General features: G+C 39.4%; 1 protein-coding gene across 4 annotated transcripts in view; it reads right to left on the bottom strand.

Moving 5' to 3' along the window:
• Window positions 1–21972, bottom strand: part of SEMA3D (semaphorin 3D) — a 132001-nt gene that overhangs the window by 88755 nt on the left and 21274 nt on the right. Inside the window, exon 1 of one of the 4 annotated variants that reach the window (XM_039723766.1) lies at window positions 11829–11848. The exons of the other annotated variants lie outside the window; for them this stretch is intronic. The gene's annotated coding sequence lies outside the window, so the exon portion shown is untranslated. Of the gene's footprint in view, window positions 1–11828; window positions 11849–21972 lie in introns of those variants that run through there. 4 annotated transcript variants of the gene reach the window in all.

Genomic DNA, 21972 nt, shown 5'->3' with positions numbered 1-21972 from the left:
TCCTGGTATCCTTTGTACCCAGCTATCAAGGATCCCTTTTGCCCAATAACTCCACTTTTGCACATGAAATTATTTTAAATGGCATCTTGAATTCTGAAGGCAAAACTTGATGGTTAATAAATCACAGAGATCAGAGTATGAAAATACTGGTAAGACCAGATCCTTCCCTCCTGCAAGTGCATGATGCTAGAGGTCAAGGGAGGCAGCTGGTGAAATGACAAATATCAGTGTTTGAGTAATGCTGTAAAACCGAGGAGTAAAGAAATGTTATGGTTAGTCGAGAGATTAATGGCTTATGACTTGCCATGAAAATTCTTTTCTGAAAGGTACTGGAACTGCCTGATTAAAAGAGCAATGCTAGTGCCCACATCAGCCAGCACTTGCACAGACATCAAAGGAGAGGTTCCTTAAAAGCCCATGAGAGATGCAGCACAGCTTGTGGCCCCTGGTCTGGCATTTGAGCTCCTGCAGCACTGGGTCAGGCAACTCTGAGCTGCAGCAGCACCCAGAATCAATTCAGCACCTCCTGATGCAGGCAGTTCATCCTTCCTGGAATGAAAGGATGGAAACAGTTCTCTCTGACAGAGGAAATCTCTCTCAGATGAAACGTGGGCTTTCTGAGCCTCCAGACCTTCTGTCAATAGTAAAAGGCAAGGAAGTGTGCAAGAAGAGCATGATGGTGAAAGAGGAAGAGGGAAATAATTTGTAAAATGCCCAAAGCGTAGCTTCTTTTGCAGAACACTGAGCTTCTTTCTTCTCAGTCCCCTCTTCAACATTCACATTGTGCATGAATGCACTGGTCTTGGCCAAAGGGAGTGCATGTTCATGAGATGACATGGAGAGAAGACAGACAAACATGAAATGCCTGCTTCATCTTTCCCTTCCCTTTATTACAGTATGAGATCCAAAGAGAAAGCCTTTACTTCTGTGCCAACACATCTATTTGAGGGTGGACCTCAAAGGACTGATGTGGAATAGAGTATCGTAGGGTTAAACTGCCTTTAAGAAATCTATTTAGGGGGAAGAAGGGGAAAACAAGGGGAGGGGAGGACGAGAAAGAATATATGAAGATGAGACACCAGACCTGTTCATCTTCAGCAGGATGATAGTGACAAACCATACTTCAAAAAGAATCAATTAAGTAGGAGCCAGGCTCACTGCAAGTATGTTGAGAAGTCATAGCCTGAAGGCCTGGGCCTCAGCCAACAGGGAATTCACCAAAGGATTTGGGGCTCATTTTCTTAAGGCAAATTACTATGAAGAATCAAGACTAATTTGACTAAAAAACTAGTTGTGTCAATGCACTGTCACTTGCTGAATTGATTGAGAATCAGCACCAAACTCGGGCCTTTGGCCATAGCTCACAACCTCACTTTTTCATCTAGGCTTTTTTTGCTAATGGGAACCTTCAGGGTTTTTTGGTATTTTTTTTCCCTTTTCCCTTTTATTTGAATAATGTCTGTGAAAAACCATTTGCTTTCACAAGGCGGTTAGTTTACACTGGAGGCAGCTGGGCTGTGAGCTTGAGCCAACCCTGTCCTGTCTTTAGATTCATTGCAATCTGGTCAGATTGTCACATATATTTTTAGTTTATGATGATCCTCTAATACAATTCCAGCTTCCACACAGAATCCTTCCAGCAGTCTAGCTCAGGTTAACGAACTTCAGGCCAACTAACTTGCCATTAATCTTTAGGAAATATCCTTCCTCTCTGTAACACATGCAATCTCAATCAGTGTCCTGCGTTGAAAAGACCCACAGTCACACTGATCAGAAGCAAACAGTCCCATGAGCAGAAATAAAACATAAAACCTAAAAGCAAATTTGCATCCCCTGTTCCTTCCTCCCCTCAAAACTAAGACAAATTTGGTCAGAGCAGGAAAACTTACTGGTTTGTTTAGTTCCTTGATACTTCAGCTAAGGACCAACACCTTCTAAAACTTCCTCACCATGAACAGATCCAAAATAAATGAGGAAAAAGAGTCTGAAAAGAAAAACACTGAGGCTAAAGCTGCTTTTCCACCTTGGCTTCAGCTAGGAAATAGCACTGCACTGTGTTAATTATCACCTGCAAGACCGACCAGGGAAGGAAGCCATGCATACACCTCGCTGAAACGGGGGCATTTCCAGTGGAATAAAGGAGCTTTTATTTGCCCCACGTAGGGGCGGGAGGCACAAGGCTGAGAGGGGCTGAGAGCCTGGCTCCATCCTGCTCAGACCTCCCAGCGGGGCCCATAAATTGGGATTGGGCTGTGGGTTAAAGTGCCAGAAGACAGAAAGTGGAGCTGCGGGTGCATTGCCATCCTGACAGAGAGAGGGGCCAGATCTGACTGGCACAAGTGCCATGTCACATCCCTAAAACGAGGTGTCACCTCCCCAAAATCGGTCACATATAGTGGAGACTATAAAACAGATTGCTCCGAAGCTACTGTCTGAAACAAGAAAACCTGGAGCCAATTTGCTAAACATAATTTATTCCAGGCCCTTTGTGGCAATAAACAGAGCTCTTCAGCCTTCTCAAACACACAGACAGTAAGGGGCTCTGTGCTTATGGGAGCTTTTTCAGATAGTTCAGCTCAAACCTATCTAAATGCAAAATCTTGCATTCACAAATACTGTGTAGTTTCCGACTTCCCCTGGCGTCACGAAGTCCAGAGCTGAAACGACTGTGACCCATCTGCAAACACACGCTTTTTAAACAGTATTCATGAAACTCTCAGTTAATTCTGTTTAAAAAAGCCTTTATGGAATTGGAAGATAATTTCAAACCTGTTTTCAGCACTAGTTTTCCAAGGCCATTTTAAAATTCAGAATTTTATATTCCAATAAAGAGTTATGGCTCAGTTTTAGTGAATCTAATACCAATGTTGCAAATTGTGACCACTGAAAATGTAGAGCAACCTAGTCACTATGAGCTTATAAATTCATTATAAACCTAATGAGTAAGTCGCCTAGGCCTTGTAGCTTCAATATGTAATTTTTATCACTGACGCAAGAGTTTTTCTTTCTTCTCCTCGTCTATTCTTGTTTGACATCTTGGGGTTTTATTTTATTTTGGTCTATGGAGTCAGAAGAGAGCAAAATATGTCCCTTCCAGAAATCAACAAAATAGCATGAGTACCCTTTCAGACAAACATATTTATTTTAAAATATCTTTTAAAAAAAGATATTTTTTAAAAAAATCTTTAAAATATCTTGTAACTATTTAAAACTAATCAACTACAAGAATATGGGGCACTTTTACAGCACTTGCTCTGCTGCAATCAGATGGGATACATCTTTCTGTTAAGGACAAAAGGTTTTTAGATCATGAACTGGCAGACCTTTAAACTAGGTCTGAAGGGGGAAGGGGATGTATCTGGGCTGTCTGGAAGCAGGTACAAGGATGGTAAGACTGTGTTAGGGGAGAAGTCAGTGGCCCAGCTGAGGTGCATGTATACCAATGAATGTAGCATGATGTAACAAACAGGAGGAGCTGAAGGCCATGATGCAATAGTAGAACTATGATGCAGTCACCATCACAGAAACATGCTGGGATGACTCACATAGTTGGAGCATTGCACTGGATGGCTACAAGCTCTTCAGAAGAGACAGAAAAGGGAGAAGAGGTGGAGGGGTGGCCCTTTATATTAGGGAGGTTTTGGATGTCATAGGTATTGAAACTAATGACGATGAAGTTGAGTCCCTATGGGTAAGAACTAATGGGAAGGCCAACAAGGTCTGGTCTTTTTCTATAACCAGGTGACCCTCCTGGTGGACGCAGGAAAGGCTGTGAATGTTGTCTATTTAGACTTCAGCAAGGCCTTTGGCACTGTCTCACACAGCATACTCCCAGAGAAGCCCACGGTTTGGACTGGAGCACTCTTTGCTGGGTTAGGAACTGGCTGGATGGCCAGGCCCAGAGAGTGATGGTGAATGGTGCCTCATCCAGCTGGCAGCCAGTCACCACTGGTGTCCCTCAGGGCTCTGTGTTGGGACCAGTTCTATTTAATATTTTTTATAAACAACATGAATGAGGGCATGAAGTCTTTCATTAGTAAATTTGCAGATGACACTAAGCTGGGAGCGTGTGTTGATCTATTGGAAGGAAGGAGGGGTCTGCAGAGAGACTTAGATCAGTTGGATGGATGGGCAGAGTCCAAGGGCATGAAGTTTAATAAGTCTAAGTGCCATGTTCTACATTTTGGCCACAAAAATCCCCTACACCATTACAAGATGGGGACAGTGTGGCTGGACGGTGCTCAGGAAAGGGACCTGGGGGTGCTGGTTGACAGCCGGTTGAATATGAGCCAAAAATGTGCCTTGGTGGCCAAGAAGGCCAAAGGCATGCTGGCCTGCATTAGGAATTGCATGGCCAGCAGGAGCAGGGAGGTCATTCTCCCCCTGTACTCGGTGCTGGTGAGGGCACACCTGGAGTCTGTGTCCAGTTCTGGGGCCCTCGGTTTAGGAAGGATGTTGAGATGCTTAAGCACATCCAGAAGAGGGCAACAAGGCTGGTGAGGGGCTTGGAACACAAGCCCTATAAGTGTAGCAGGCCCAGGGCCTGCAAGGCCTCCTTGGAGGTCAGAAGCCTGAGCCAGGAAATGCCAAGTCATCATGACCGGACCTTAGAAGCCCCTCTCTTCTGCCTTTCAGACGCTCCTTATCTCTCTGTAAGCCTATAGGTCACTTTTCCCTGCCCCTTACTATTGGACAGTTTCCAAAACCCCTGTAGGGTATAAAAACCCCTGATTCTGCCTGGTTCGGCAGAAGAGCTGTCCCTGAGAACCTTCGCGGAAGACCCTAATAAAGAATCCTGCAGAACCTCACACGGCCTTCTCCTCTCTCTCCCTGCATCTGCTTCTGTGGCACCTAGCAAGCTAAAGAGCTGAAATCACTGAGCTGATAATCACTAAGAGCTGAAAATCACTACAGGTTGCTTAGGCTGCTGTGCTGAGCCTCCACTGAGCTCTCCCAGCCTCGGCACCCCACTGGGCATCAGCCCGGCTGGAAACTGCCGCGATATATGAGGAACATTTGAAGGAGCTGGGGTTGTTTAGCCTGGAGCAGAGGAGGCTTAAAGGTGACCTAATTGCTCTCTACAACTTCCTGAAGGGAGGCTGTAGACAGGCTGGGGTCAGTCTCTTCCACTGGGCAGCAACTGACAGAACAAGAGGACACAGTCTCAAGCTAGGTCAGGGAAGGTATAGGTTGGCTAGTAGGAAAAAAATTATTCTTTCACTGAATGAATAATAAAGTACTGGAATGCTCTTCCCAAGGAGGTGGTAGAATCACCATCAGTGGATGTGTTTGAAAAAAGACTGGACATGGCACTTGGTGGTATAGTCTACTTGAGGTGTTAGGGCATAGGTTGGACTCTATGATCTTAGAAGTCTCTTCCAACCTCATGATTCTGTGTTTCTGTGATTCTGTAATAAATAAAAATTACCCCACCTACAATTCATATTTATTGAAATGTACATTATATCTTTATCATCTCTTTACTAAGACATAAATAAATATATATTTATTTAGATAGATTACTTTCTACTATTATAAGTAGAAAATATATATGCACACAAATTTAAAGCATGTTATTTTAACTACAAGTATACAGATATGTGTGTTCAATGCATTATGTAGATATCTCACCTTGAAATTATCATACAAATTCCAAAAGTAAAATCATTGTGATTGTCTACTGTGTGGTTCAAAACTGTACTATAATCATGAGCTGAATATTGAATTGTCTTTGTTAATAAGATGGAAAACTGTAAGCATACATGGCTCAGATTAGTAACTTAGAGAATCAAACAGACTAAAAACAAAATTACATCTTTAGACTTACTTAACATTCTTAACTTAGTTCTTCGATAACAAAGATGACATTTATCCAGAGCACAATGAAACTATGTTCTTGTACCCCTTAGATGGTCTGTTTATTATTTGGCAGAAGATGCTTTTCTCTTCATTGTGAAATCTCAGTTAAAGCTAACTCCATCCAAGAACTGGTAAACAGTATCATTTATCACTATTCTCCTACTTATTAAGTAGATTTTATGCTGTTTATAGTCCAGAAAATGTTCTCTTTCAGGATTCAGAAAACTACTGCTTTTCACACAAACCCCAGATCAGCATTACCTCAATTCCCAACAGGAGAAGAAATTAATGAATAAAAAGACAATGGTACAATCAAAAAAAAAACCATTATGTGAGCCTGCAGTAAGTGTTGTTTTGTTTGGTTGGTTTTTTTTCATTTTGTGTTGCTTAAATCACTGGGCTTAGTGTACCTGGTTTAGATGAGGTTTTGCCATAGAGCAGTCTTCATTACTGTTAAATACCCAAACAATTAGCAAAGACTCCTAAGAAGCATAACCCAGCTTACAATGAGTTTTGCAAAACCATAAAGGCTTTAACTTTTACTGAGCTCCTCACAGGATTTACACACCATCCATTCAACACCAATAACTTGGCAAGAAAAATAACTGCTGTGATTCCCACTTAAGAAAAACCAAATAGAGCAAAGAAAAATGAAGGGTCTGAGAGACAATGAAGATGCAATTGAGGGAACAGAGTCAGCAAAAAAATCTTACTGCAAAGAACCATCTGATAATAAATAAAGCTCTCCAATAGAGAGAGAAAATATATTTGAGGATTACACTAGATTTTTGTTGAGATGAACTCAAGCTCAATTAAAAATGGTGACTAAGGAAGTGAAATGAAAGAAAGAAGGAAGAAACTCCTTTATCGTGATTATTTTTCATACTTTTCAGCATCTTTCTGAAGGGAATCTACTGGTGGAAGCATTTCCAATAGGTATGTAGTCTGTTTGGAGATAAACACTGGTAGAAATGGTAGAAACTTTAGAGAATGGTCTATGTCACATTGCTCTGAATAGCTTATCTGACCATGAAATTTACTGCTGGGCACCGAAAATTATACACATAGGAAATGAGCACTTCATCCTCAAAAGATATAAGGATATTTTTCAGGTCAATGTCAGTAAGGTCAGGATTACACCCAAAGATTTCACACAGACACAGAAGTAATCTTTTCAGAAGGTGGCAGATAGACAACCATGCACATAGACATGTTATGTATCATTACAAACGGTGATTCTGAGAAATTTTATCTGTAGCATTATATCTTTTGGACATGTAACACATAAATCCAAGACTGATGATAAATCAAATGCTATTCTCTAACCCTAATTATTTGTATACAGTGTGTCCTCCATAAAAAAACCAACCAAATAGAAAAAAGCCCACCCAAAAACCCCTCCAAAAAATAGCCAGACTCATAGCTTTTTACATTCTATACTCTGTTTCTCAAACACAGTATCTATTGTTCAAGAAAATGGATGGGATGGAAAGCAATTTGTCATCTGAAAATGACATTTCCAAAAGGAGGTAGGCACATAAATAAAATGTCCTACCAGTCAGATGTGAAGCTGGGATCTTTGCACAAAAATATCAACATGCCTTTCATTCTAAAGTTAGATGCATATGTATCTCTTATGGGTTCTTTTTCCTCTTGTTTCCTCTTGTTTTCTTTGGGGAAGGAACTATGACTTCAGGTATTACGTCCATAATAACAGCTTTCCACAGGCTCTTTATTTAGAAGGACATGAGAATGTCGTACAAGTCTGATCATCAAAAAAAAAAAAAAAAGGCAACCGAACAACAAAACCCAAACACAAGCCAAAGAAGAAAGCAGTGTAAGGCACGATTTAGCAACACATAAGAATCAAAAGGAGCCCTAAGCCAAACCTCAGTGTTACATTATTTTAAGTACAGCATGTTTCCCCAGCAGACCAAAAAAACCACTAACGCTATGAAAAGTGATTCTAAGATGAGTTTTGTAACTCTGGTATCCAAGAAAAGAAAAAGGCAGTAGCATGAAAATTCCTAGAGACATTAATGAAAAGGTAGACTAGATGGAAAACCATTTTCTGCCAAGTACTGTGACGTCTGAAGGGTTTCAAAGAGAGACAGAGAATTTTCCTCTGAAATGTCTGTCACCACCTGCAGCACTTGGGGTGGTTTGGCTCAGCTCTGAGTGAAGGAGACAGGGAGACAACACTTGCAGGAAGCTTTGCCTGTGGAACAGATTGGCCTGCTCTTGAGAAAACACTGTAAAGCCAGAAAAATGTCACGATGGCCCATCAGAGAAAATAAATGCTCATTTTGTGGAGACCTGCCTGAGCATTTGAACTCTAGAAGACTGCATTTGTCCTGCTGCAGCCTGAATTAACCCCAGGCAGCACTGTCAAGCCACCTAAACCACTGACCCTGCAACCACCATTCTCTGCTGGAAGAAACATAAACCTATATTGGCCAACACAAAGGAAGGATTACAGTCTCATTTTCACCTCCAGGAATTCCTGCCAGTGTTTTGCTATGGAAAAACCGTTCTCTGTTATTTCCTTTCATAGGAGACCTTCCAACATATGCAGGAATGAAGCACCAGACCTCTAGCATGGACCAGAAGCCTGACCTGCCTGCTTTTTTTGGGCATTACCAGTAACTGGTGGCAATGGGGTATTCAACTCATTAGTCACTTGAACTCGCCCTACCATGACTTTTGTGAATTTGTGAAAAACCCATATTGATGGGAAGGTAGTGCAGCACTCTGGTGAAGTCTGTGATATATCAAGTCCAGACTTACAGCTCTGCATAATACAGCAGCAAGGTGGGTAACAGTGTGTGCACACTCTGAAAAGGAACAGCCAGCGAGTGTCTGCATGGATGCAGCTACAGACAGGAGCAGGTGGGGCTCCTGTATCCTTGATCCAAGCAATCCAGACCTCAGCCAGCTCCCAGTGCTGTGTGGCTCCATTAATTGAACACTATACAGCAATACGTTATGCATTTCAGCCATACATACATCTGAGACATCACCAGGCAGCCAACTCTGTGCAGATCATGCACACTATCACAGCCCAAGAGACCCTACTAAATCAAAAACTCAACCAAAACCCTAAAAAACCCTCCCCAAAGCAGAAAGAAATAAAGCAACTAAGATTTACATTTACATAAATATTTAAAATGTAAATTTCATTTCACAGCCAATGTTTTATTGTACTAAAATTTGTAGCTAGATTATCTGATGTAAGCATTAATGTATTGCCAAATAGTTTGTAATTTTGTGTAAATGCTTGCAGGCACTCACAGTTGTATCTAAAGTCTGTGAGACTCTCAGAGAAAAACAGAATGTTACAAATGTTAAGTAGAGGCAACTGCATGTTGTAGCTGGCATCTTAATATAATTAAACATTTTCTTTTATTATTTCTATTTTACAAGTCCTGATAGGATGTTTCCTTAACTGCCAGTACTATTTAGTTTATTGTCAGCTGTGTAAAAGTCAAATCATAACTTTCAAAAGAATTCAGGCTAATACAGTTTAGCAATGGTTAAAAAATGTGTACTTCATATGGCAGCTGGGCTTTGATCAAATGTGTTTGCTGTATATCCACTGGCATATTTTCCTAAAATTCCTTTCATCGACGTATGGCCTCATTATTTGATGCACTGTCAGTGAACTCTGTACAGCACAGTCTGCAGGATTTAATGTATAAACTGCACTACAGGGCAAGACATGCCGGAAGGATCTTAATTTCCACTTCCAACAAACTGATTTAATAATTCATGACTATATTCCTGAAGTCTATTGGAGAAGGGTTTTTTTAATCCATTGTCCAACTAATTTTGGATCAACATTTTGTACAGCCAAAGTGTAAAGTGATACACATATGAATGTGTACACTGCAGAGCAGTGATCTCTGTTGGCCCAATAACCCAGTTATTTTATTGTTAGGCTGAACACATTTGCTTTCTTCCTGTTTTTTTAAACATTTGATTTCATTTAAATTTGGAGTATATGTGACAGAGAATCAGCAGAGCCTTTATAAAAAATCCCACTTGTGAGCTTACACAAGTCACTGGCTCAATGGGGACCTATTCCTCTTGATGGGTTTCCCCTCAGGTATTCATCATCACAGCATCCAAGCAGTTTAAAAGCTTTAATGTCTCTATTCTCTACCCTCTATTCTTGTCATTATGAGTTAACTGGATTTCTTTTAATGCTGCCACAGGAGATGACATCCCTTGGATAAGGTCACACTAGCAGTCAGGACCAGTACCCACATCCCCCTAGTCACACAGCCAACCTTCTCCACAGGGACACCAGACTTGTAACTCCTGCAGGGAGATCCATAGCTCACATATCACCTCTTCCAGTGTTTTATTTGTTAAATTTAAGCGCTTGTGCAAACTGCAGAAAATTACAAGCATCACAGTTTCATTTTCTATAAAGAACTTCACAGAGCTGCGTAAGGAAAAAGACACTGCCAGTGTGGGTTCAGACAGCAGGTTACCAAAGCTTTAACAGTCCTGTGTCCTCTCATCATCAGTTTTACCATTTTCAAGGGTTACAACATGCTGCTATCTATTCAGACCTACAAAAAACTTTCTGTTTGTGTCACAGAAGAAATCAATTTATATTTGGTGCAATAGTTGTTTTGCTGGTCTATTTTTAGGCTGTTTGGTGAAGGGTGTTATCATGACAGTTCCTGGAATCTAAAACAGCCATACTGAAAAAGAAACCAAGAATTCAGGCATCACCTAATTCATTCAACACAGAAATACTTCCACTTTAGTTTAAAATCACAGTAACTTTCCTTTGTCTTATGAGGACAAAGTGAGGACACAGTGTGCAAGGATGAATAAGTATTTCATTGAAAAAAAGGAAAGATTTTTAGATGATTAACCAATTCATTTCCATAACCAGAAGACCAATATTAAAAAGGTAGGATGTAAAACATCACTTCTCATTTCCTTTTCCTCAATAGTCATTTGTACCCTAAGATGATAAGGCAATCGCAATCTTGAGGGAGTTCTGAGGTTTCATCCCCTAAAAGGATTGCCAACACTGCAACAGGAACTCAGAAAAGGTGGATTCTCTATCTTTGCAGACATTTTAAGCTTGACTGGAAATAGGTCTAAGCAACCTAATCCAAAGCTGAAGTTATCCATCATTTGAAATTCTAAATAAACCATATGACTTCCTCATGTCTCCCTCAACCCTAATTTTTTTACTATTTCCTTTATCAGTTAATGGACAAAGGAATAACTGAACTGAATAACACACTGAAGGTCTTGCTCAACATTAAACACCCTTCCACTTAAACCTGGATGTCTGAAAGCCATCAAATGACTTTTTCTACTCTCTAGTGATCTTATCTTCCTAAAGACTCTTCTGATAAGGACAGTATCTACCTGAGCTGCTTACAAAGTAACTACTTTACTATTAAAATCTGACTGCAAACAGGATCACTTTTCTTTTATGAAACTGTCCAAAGGCTGAAGCAATTCAAGAACTGACTCATAAGCAGATAATAAACCCCTGTATCCAGAATAGCAATGTGTGCATAGGATAAGTGGAGTACACACAGCATAGGTGCAGGCACTACACCTAATTCAGTATCTCACAGCTTCCAGGTACAGATACCCCACATGGTCCTGGTCTGCCCATCCCATGAAGACTAAGCACAGAACTGAGAGTCAAAATTATTAACACAGTATGTGAAATAAGGGTTTTGTCTGCACTGGTGAGACAAGAAGGGGATTTCTTCCATGATTCCCCCACTGGAGTTTGAAGAAGCTGGGTGAAAAATGCCACAGGATGAACTGCTGACACCCAAACCACACCAATGATTTCTGCTCACCCAGCACACAAAGACCATTTGTGTTTTCCCGGCTGACCTCTCTTTTCTATCCAGACCAGCAACTCCTTCCTGCCAGTCTATTATCTACTAGTGGCACCAAGAAGTGGAAGCCATTCTACTTACCACAATAAATACTTCTCAACGTTGCAGGGGGGGGGGAATTACTGGAAAGGAATTGGGCTCCATGCTGGCTTAGCTAGAAAAAGAAATGTGGTGGATAAGATTAAGCCGTGTTTCTATAGCCATGGCTGAGCAGGTGGCAAAGTCCCACCACAGGTGCCTGCTCCACAGAGGATTCCATCCCCTGGTAAAATAGCTACTCCTCAAAGAAACCAGGGCTTGAAGATATCCAGGACTCTTCCTGTCAGATGAGCCTTGTGTAAGTTTATGAAGCCTTGGGATCACCATGATTAACTACGTTCCTTAAGCCATTCCCCACCAGGCTTTAGTGCTTTTAAACCACTGACCCCTTGAATTAAAGAGGGAGATTTCTCTTTTCACAGCTGTGACTCAAACACAGGAAGGAATTCACAGACATCTGAAAACAAAGCCAGGCAGAATTTAAAACAAAATCCTTCAATGACAGATTTAGCAAGTGATGGGCACAGCTGGAGCTTACAAATATAACTAAGCAAATGAGCATGCATTATACAACAACCTTACATAGACAGATCCTGTGAAGGGCAACTTCCTCACAAGGAATTGCAGAAACCAAACTGCTATGAATAAATAATCAGAAAAACTAGATACAATGTGTTCAAAAGGAACATGAGTCTTTGGGTCCTTTAGCAAACTAAATGGTAACCACCCCTCTAATATACGACAACCAATTAAGCAACTAAAGCCTTGATTTCTAGTTACCATCTATTTAAATCACAATACAAAATCAAAATTCCTGTGCCTAGAGAAGAATAAAACACCACTAAGGTAGTTTTCAAAACTTATATAATACCTTTCATACATTCAACTTAAAATATACAGTAACTAGTACATACTAGTACTACTAGTACATACTAGTACTACTACACACAACTAAAGGAAATGTGTCCCTACTATTTCTGCTGGGGAAGCTGATGCTAAATGTACTCACTACATATTCTGGGAGGAACTGAAGCGAAAAAAGAAGTGGAATTAGATACCAACAGCTAATTATCAGTGTCACTATCTTAAACATGACATGCTTCTTTCTACCCAGTCAAATGGGCTACATGATACAGCATACCACTTTTAAGAAGCAAGCACAAGTTTGCAGATGAACTTTATAAAATGCAACGAATATCTTGAAGATAATCAAGCATGAGGAATTGACCACCTCCACACAGTATTGCAAAGTAAAACAACAATGACTACTGAAAATTCTATTTCCCTTGTCTGCCTAGATGGGGTATGTGACTTGCATTAATGGAATGGGGAATAATGTACTTGCACTCAGACCCAGGACTGACTGATGTCAAATGAAGTTCAACCATTCATATTAATGGGGATCAGCATTTGTCTGAGGGAATGGAAGCCTCTCAGACCTCAGGGTCATGAATTGACAAGCTATCGAACATTTTCTCTGTAGTGCTGACCATCCTCCATCCCACTGAGCTCAGCTGTCTGGACCCTTAGTCCCACTCCAGCTGCTTTGTGCTCCTCCTGAGGCACAGAAAGAGCTCATTACAGATTCTCTCTGTGTAATGTGCAGTGCAGGCTGAGGTCTCATAACTCCCTTTCTAGGAAACTCAGGATAGTCACATTTCTCTGGACCCCAAGAAGAACACAAAGACATACATGCAAACTATGTGTTGTGTTATTCTAGAGATCTTGAGTAATTGACTAATCCAGATGGTGAGATAAGTACCATTAATGAAAAAAAAAGAAAACACTGAAAACATCACCTCAAAAGAACAAAGATGACTCATAACTTACACCATGAAAATGATTGTTAAATTCCTATTGTCTCACGCCACTAATATACCGGGAGGATGCAAAAAGCAGGTTTTCCTACAGACGGACTTTCTGGAAAAATACCTTCCCACAAACTTATTCTTGAATGGTTTCAGAGTATCTATAAGCTTATGGGTTGTAGTCATGCTAATGATCAGCAAGCAGTAACTTCAGACAGCTGATCAAAGTCTGTAGCTGATATTATCTATCGAAACATTAAAATATGCAAAAGAAACCACCGCAGCAGAGTTTGGGTCTTCTTAATATCAAGCAGAGCAATTTTGGGAGTAAGAACAGTTATAATTTTCACCACCATCATTAATCCTAATAATATTAAAAACAGCAATACAAACAATGATAAGTGTAACTTTTTTTGTAAACTTTTTTGGCAACAAGTCTGCCAGATGCAAATTTAAATCTTATGGATAATAAGAAAGTCAGCTGTTTCTACTGACTTTTACAAGTTATAACCCAGCTCGGGTAGTCAGGACATGCAGAGTGAGTGAATCCAAAAAGCCCACTCAAGCCCTGGCATCTCTGTTTCTTTAAAGGCACCTCAACCACACTCTAGTTTTTCAGAAGTGCTTGTGAGGACATTAAAAACCACAAAACAATAAAAAGATAAGAATCCAGCATGCAAGGCCAACCCCAACGAAGGATGAGACAAATGAAAAAACAAGATTAAAATAAATGCCTTATGTGCATAATAAATTTCAATATCATGAGTCACTAAACTGACCCATGAACTATAACCTGACCATGCCTCTTTGAATTGTTCCACATAAGGATCTGCTTTCTGAAAAAGAAGAATATCTTTAGCAGACATAGTGCTACAGCCAGTTTTTTCTTTATTAATAGTGTATGTGTACTGTAGTGCAAGTTATGGAACTTAAGTTCTGCTACAGGTTTAGAAAGAAGCATGTAGGATGCAGGAGATCGGCAGCTAGACCAGAAAATGCCTTCTATATGTACCTGGAGAACTATCAGTAGAAATCACCACAAAACAATTAATTCCTCACGGTCATGTCAGCTGAAATATAAAAGCTAAAAAGGCAAGAGTGCAAACCCATGCAGTTAGTAACTGAGAAAGTAATCACATCTGATCTTTCAGCATTCAAGTTGTCTCCCAGTTTTCTTTCCTTAGCAATAAGGATCATGAAACATATTACTAATTTTCTACACTTCACGAGCTCTGGGTTTTCTCCACCTTCAATATTCATTTCCTGTTCCAGAAAAATCGTCTCACACAACAACTTGTTACTTAAATAAGAATATAAAAATGTTTGTAATGGCAAGACTGAAGGCTCATCCAGTCTAGTAGTCTCTTTTCAACAGCAAGAAGAATAATTATAGAACATTTATATATGATATTTCCCTACTCTTAGTGCTCCCCCTCCTCTCAATCTATTTTCAGCTCAGGAGATTTCCTGAGCCTATTGTGGCCTGTCTATTTTGCAACCCCCAAGTAGATATCACTTTCAAGTACTTGTCCAGTATCCCTCCGAGCCCTTGTAAAATTCTTGCATCTGCAACACCATCTGGCAAACAAGTTTATATGTCTGCTACCCAATGTGTGAAGAACCACTTCCAATACCAACAGCACAATGTGATAATGTATTAATTTCCCCACATACACCACCACGTTCATAATATTAGCCAGAAAGTAGCTCCTATTGGGCAATAAAAAAGGAAAATTCTGATTTAGTTGTGATGATCATTCAACTGTTTCAACATTAGCTGCATTACACGTTACCTCATTATTTTATTTTGTATAACTGTCTCACGAATTGAGTGGGAAATTAAGTGAAAATTGGTCAAGATAAAGTTAAGAAGGTGATAGTAGTCATCATTTCTAATGAGTGTTTGCTGCCAAAGAAAAATATCTTGCTATGGTCACTGCACAAGATGAGATATAATATTTCACAACTAAATCTTTGATGAGAATCCAGGATCAGCTTTGAACAAAGTAAGCTCAATTCAACAGAGTAAGTATTTGCCAAGGCTGGCAAATACATGGGTGGGGCAAAACCAGAGCTGAGATCAGTGAAAGAAACCCTTCCGTTTCACAGCCATCCGTGGCTCAGCATCAGTAGCAGGAGGGTTCCCACACATGAAGTAATACCTGCAGGCAGGTAGGATGGAAAAGGATCCCAGCACCCAGCAGCTGGGGAGATCTGTCACATCTCTCCTTGACAATGCACTCTGCCTCTCTCACACTGCAGTAAAATTCACTTTTAGTTTACTGAAATGGCCAGGTTTTCTCATATTCACAGCTTTTACTCCAATAAAGGCCGCATGGGGGTGAAGGGTTTTACTTTTCCACCAGTTGATAATGGATCTTTAAAATTTTCTGCTTTCAAAATTACTGAATAATTTGAGAAATTTGCTTTAAGATTTATGCTATAAACTGACTATGAGGAAATAGAGTTATAAACTCTATTAATCTTCATGTTTTAAGGTGTGAGTGATGTAAGAAACACCATCGTGCAATACAGAAGAGTAAAATTATGAAGATTTATGCCTTCCGTTGAAACATCTGGTCTTACCCACCCTTGGTGCCAGAATGGCAGACTGGATGAGCTGCTTGTTTATTCCAGCCAGGCGTTTCCCTGACTCCTGGACTTTATGTTAAGACATGATGAACATCTTACTTACTCCCACTGGAGAATTTTTACTCTCATGAAGTCAATAGGTCAGAACTTTTGAAATTTACAGCTCATGAAAGGGATTGCTTCTCTGAGTTTGTTAGATTCTAGTGCATCAGTAGACAAATATAAATACTTAAAACAATTGTACTTTATGTACTCCATACTTGTGCTTCATACAGGCATAGGCATTAATTTAAAGGCCTGTCAGAACACAACTTCATTAGCAACAGTGTGAATCATGAGGGGTAGGAAATATCCAAATGTTTACATCTCACAGAACTGCAACTTCAAAAAAGTTCCTTTCATTTTGCAACAAACTTCTCAATTCAGTATTATAAACTGTAATAATTTTGCAGGACCAAATTATTTATATTTACTCACTTAGAATTCAGAAAAATTGCATTCTTTTTACTGTATCTATCAAAAGTAAAATTTCAAGTGTCTGCAGTGGATCACAACAATGTAAAGACATTTCTGTTACAGCCTAATGAGTTTCAGAATTATTTCTAAAAATACACGCATTCAAAAGTTTCATGACTTCATCAAAAACTTACCTTGAAACAATGATGAAAAGCATTATACTTTCTGAAAAAAAGTCTTCACTAGTTTGAAAACAGAAAAGCTACACCGCCTTTTTCAATTACAGCTACTTTTAAGATTTTCCAGAGGTAGCTACAGTTTGGCTTTGACCCTACTATTGCAAAGTGCCAGAAATACCAAATTATAGCAGGGAAAATGTTGTGTGTGCACACATGTATGTGTTTGTCTACAGTCTGCATGAGTAATTGAAAAACATCCAACATACACACACAGCAAATCTCATAATTAAGACTTTTATGCAAAAGAAATTTGTCATTTAAGTAGAAAATAATGGAAGGACAGCAGAGATTTCTCAGTACTAAAACATAATGCTTCATTTAATGAGTAATCCCTGGAGCTTATGGATGTTTACCTCACTCTGGGCAAGCTCAAGTGCATAGACAGACAATTACAGTTCTTCAGCTGAGATAACTTGTCAGGCTGCTGTAATACAGTGACATTCTTTCATGGCCTTATAGAGTGCATTTCTGTATTTTCTTCCATGCCACTATGACTTTTGTCTTTGCAAGATTAAATGGCTGTAAGATATCTGCATGTTCAAAGCTGAAATGCCAAAATCTGAATACACAGAGCCCTGGAAACTTAAAAACTAAAACCTCTGTCTGCAGTCTCTCTGACTTTGGCAGGTACATTGTCTTCATCTACTCTGCCTTCAGAAAAAATAAAATATTAGTAAATTGGAAAAAAAAAAAGGATGAGATTTTGCAATACGAAAATCAGGATAAAATTTGGTTGCACCATGTCTTACATGAATAATGGCTGGATAGCAGACTTATTTACATGACCCACTGAATACAATTCAAAAAGAATTTTAATATGTAGATATAGGCTGGAGATTAACAGTAAAATTCTGGCAAATGGCTTCAGAGAGACTCCAAGTTTTGCCTTGGGAGAATGGCAAAAGAAGAAAATTTATTGCTAAAGCCTCTCTTCCCACCACTTTTATACTGCTGCCTCTTGTCAGAGTGTAGGGTGCAAAGTTCTGAGACTGGTATTAGGCAAAAGTACAGCTTAAATTATTTTTTTAAAAAATTAAAAAGAGGAAAAAGAAAATCTAATGGAACTGCTTTGGTCAGTCACAAAGAGCTATTGAACTTGAGTGTCATTAGTCTTTACTTCTCCATGAAATTTGTGAAAGCTGAAGGCTCTAATTTAACTATTAATTTTCTACACTTTTAGACACTATAGAAAAATCTTATTTTTCTAGTCCATATTACTGGACAAATACAGAGAGTATAAACTCAACTGCTTGGTAATATGGAGAACTCCAGAATCTCAGAAATGCCCACACTTCTGTATTTCTTTCTGTGTCTTTGATCCAAAATTCTGGCTGTCAATGTAAAAGGAATTTTAAAGTGGCTTTAATGTTCTTCTATTCATGATAATCTAAAGATATAAAAGATGCACAATTCACAGAAAAGTAACCCATGAACACTCAGATACACACTCAGTATAGATAGTTGTGCTTTGTTCCACAAGAAACTCTTGTGATTCACAGCACCTATGAGTATGACTTTCCAGGTTACTATGAAATTATTTCTTAAAACATTAAAAACATAATGCATTTAAGAAGTTTGCTTCCTTTTTTTTTTTTTTAATGATGGCAAAAGCAGCAATCAATGGCCATGTATGTTCTGGTTGGCATATTTCACACAAGAGACTCTTGATAATAAAGCATGGTTGAAATATCAGAATTCCTTCCAATATTTGCCTCTGTTAATGATAACTACAGCTGCACTCAAAATTGGCTGCCCTTGATATCACTTACATTCCCACAGGAATATAAATCTCCAGATTTCAAAAAAGATATTCGTCTCAGGGCTCTGGAGAAACACACAGATTTTTTGTTTGATGGTGCCTGATAGTACTATTGGGTTAACATGATTAAATAGACCTTTTTTTTTTTTTTCCATGAAGCTTATCTAGTCTCACATTATTAATCTAAAAAGAGGACAAAAGAAAAAACAGGAAGAGAGATACAACAAATTCAGACCTCAAATATGGTCATTTGGGCCACTGCAGATCTTCAACAGAAGCAATTTAGTCCAAGACATGAGAATATTGAAAAAGAAACATTATGAAGAGAGACTACTGAAGGCTGTTTCCTATCTGTTAGAGATCAAAGAGGATCAGAGCAAATATGAAATTGTCTTGTAGCTGAGATAATAATGTACCTAATGATCTTAAAATGAAATATTTTAAAAGCTATATTTTTACCTTTCATTTTAAAAGGTGTGCATTTTAATCCCATGAGTAATCCAACAATAATTGCAAAACTGTAACATATAATTATATTTAAAAACAAGTTCTATTCCATCTTTGAATCAAAATTATTCCTTTCATCACAGTAAACCCCTGTTGTTTTTAAAACCTAGTGTCTACATTTATTTAATTTAATTCATAAGCCCCTGGTTATCACTGTAATTTTACTCATATGTAGGTTATCTAATGTGCACTGCTATAGCTGTTTGAAGTGTATTTCCAAAAGCAGAACACAGCTAAGACCCAGAGACACATCACCACCTCTTGCAGAAATGTCACTCATGCTATGAATAAAGCATAAGCTTAGAAAAACATCATCACCCAGCAAACAAATAGCATTTGCTGAAGCAAACACATGTGCCTGGAGCTGTGCTCCCGAGCTAATTGGAGGCAGATTCTTGTGCCGTGCCACAGGAGGCCGCGGCTGAGAAACCCCTGAGCTGGTCATGGAGAGTTCAGCACGCTGTGCAGGGCAATTGCCAAACTCTGGGGCAGCAGGCAGGGCCAGAAATCCCAGAAAGCAGGCTAGGAAACAATGCTGTCATCAGTCACAAGCACCCCCGACAGGGAGAGGAAGGCAGCAAGGACAGGGGCTGGGTGATGCTGCTCTGGAAGCTGCTGCGAGCCACTGCAAGGCTGAGCCCCGGGCTCAGAACAGGGACATGAAAGGCAGGTGACACCAAGGAAGGATGATGGCCCCTGAGCAAACAAGGCCAGCACCTGTTCCTGCAAGAGATACTCCAAACTATCCCTGTGTCGGTGTTCAGCTGGGCTGGTACAAGACTAAGATGAGGATACCACAGAGATTGGGATGGGTCTTCCTCAAAACGGGTGGAACACTTAGATTACACTGAAATTATTCAGTATCTAAACAGCCGAAGTTGAATGGGAATAGGCATACCTGCAGCTGGCAGACTGCCTTATGCAAGGACATTATCAAACTCAGTCACAGGAGAGCCAAAACCTCTGTGCTCATGTTAAGCACCTAATTCTAAAGTGATATTGACTTTAAAAAGTGAGGTAGCTAGTTATGACTCCCTGGTGTACCCAAAGACAGAGGAAAAAAAAAAACCAACCCAAAAAGCAAAAGAACAACCAAAAAAAGTCAACTGAACTCTTGAAGGCCTGTTCTAGGAGCAAATAATGAACTGATGGGTACATTCACTGGGATCTGGCCCAGCCTCATTTCCAAGTTGGAGGACAGAAAATTTCGAAACTCTGCAACAACCCTTCTCTTCTTTCTTGTGTGTCAGACTAACCCTGACCCAGAGTGTATCTTCTAGCTCAGCCTTGTCCAACATATGGTTCCAGGCAGGATGTTGCCTATAAAATGCTTTTGCACTAATTCCACAAATTAGAGCGTTCAAAATAAAAGCAGAACTTTCTGAGGGGGACCAAAAGGCAGCGCTGCCCTTCTGACAGAGACGTGCTGTCAGCCACAGCCAAGGCTGGGAACTCATGTGTGACTGAAGTAATGAGCTAATGTGTCTCCAAAAACAAGAAGTGACCCCATCATCAAGCTGTGGATCTTGATTTACCCACCTGACAGCCCTGTTCTGCCCTGCTGGGCTGGACTTTGCAGAGCATCCCTGCAAGAAGCACCTGCAAAAGGAGGGGAAAGGAGGAACACTTTGGGCTTGGGAGATAGGTTTATTAGAGCTGGAAATAGCTGAGGTGATTACCCTGTGTGAACTGACTGAAGAACAATACCCAAACAAAAGACAGTCTGACACAACTGTCAAAACAAAGTCAGTTCTGAAAGACATCTGACAAGGCAACATCTATTTCAAAAATCCTCAGGATATTAACTGCGTATTTATGTTTTGTATTAAGAAGACTAAACATCATGAAAACAGCTGAATTTAGCACAAACAATAGGCCAATAAATACAACACTAGTGCTTTAAAATAATTAAAGAACCATTTGTTCTTGCATTTATGTTGCTTCCAAATACTGGCCGAATTCCTTCAAATAAACAAGCTGCCAGGTTTTTTGTTTTGTTTTGAGTTTTTTTAATTTTTAAAGACTACATGTAGGCAGCAGTTTAGGCAAATCTGGACATTTGTTCCATTCATCTGAAGTGAAAAAAAGCAACACATCTATCACATTGCATTTTCACTCTTCAGAAGCCAAAACTAGGGCCCTCCAGGGAACGAGAAGTTTAATTATAAACTATCACTGTACAACAAGATAGATCCTCGGACATATCTCTGGGAACACATTCAATACTCTAAGCCAACAGAATCTGATATGCATTTTTTTCTTTTTTTTTTTGTTTCAATGTAAGACCATGGCTCTTTTTTTTGGTGTAAAAGGAAAAAGTCAGCAAAATAGTGATCAATTAGAGACCTGCAGTTTGTTGCAAAATAATGTCCATAATAGTTAGTAATTCTTCAGAATCACAAAAATAGAAAAACAAAAGCACTGTCACTAATTAGCAATCTATTTGTTGTTTAAATAGTGCCTAAATTTGTGCTGTGTAATACTGAGAAAATACAGTCACAATGCAAAACCACACTGTAGTTTCCAGTTTCTACAGAGCTTTTTATAATTTTTGTATCAATTCTGAAAGCAGAAGTGTCTGAACAAAAAACAGAATTTCTCCCACATTACCTTTACCCTTTTCACACTTCTCATCAAGCAAAAGTAGGGAATTTATTCCATAATCTCCTGTTAGAAATATTTCTTAATTGCACATGATGATAGTTGTTTCATTTCTTTGCACAGAAAATTACCCTAACAGGAATTTTGTTAATAAATTACATTTAAATTTTTTTTAAAAATTGAAAGTACTAGCAACAGTTGTACAACTCAACAATACTATTTAG

This window comes from Passer montanus, unplaced genomic scaffold, assembly GCF_014805655.1.
Source record: "Passer montanus isolate IOZ18808 unplaced genomic scaffold, ASM1480565v1 scaffold50, whole genome shotgun sequence".
Classification (NCBI taxonomy): Eukaryota; Metazoa; Chordata; class Aves; order Passeriformes; family Passeridae; genus Passer; species Passer montanus.
This window is presented reverse-complemented; position numbering and strand designations above follow the sequence as displayed.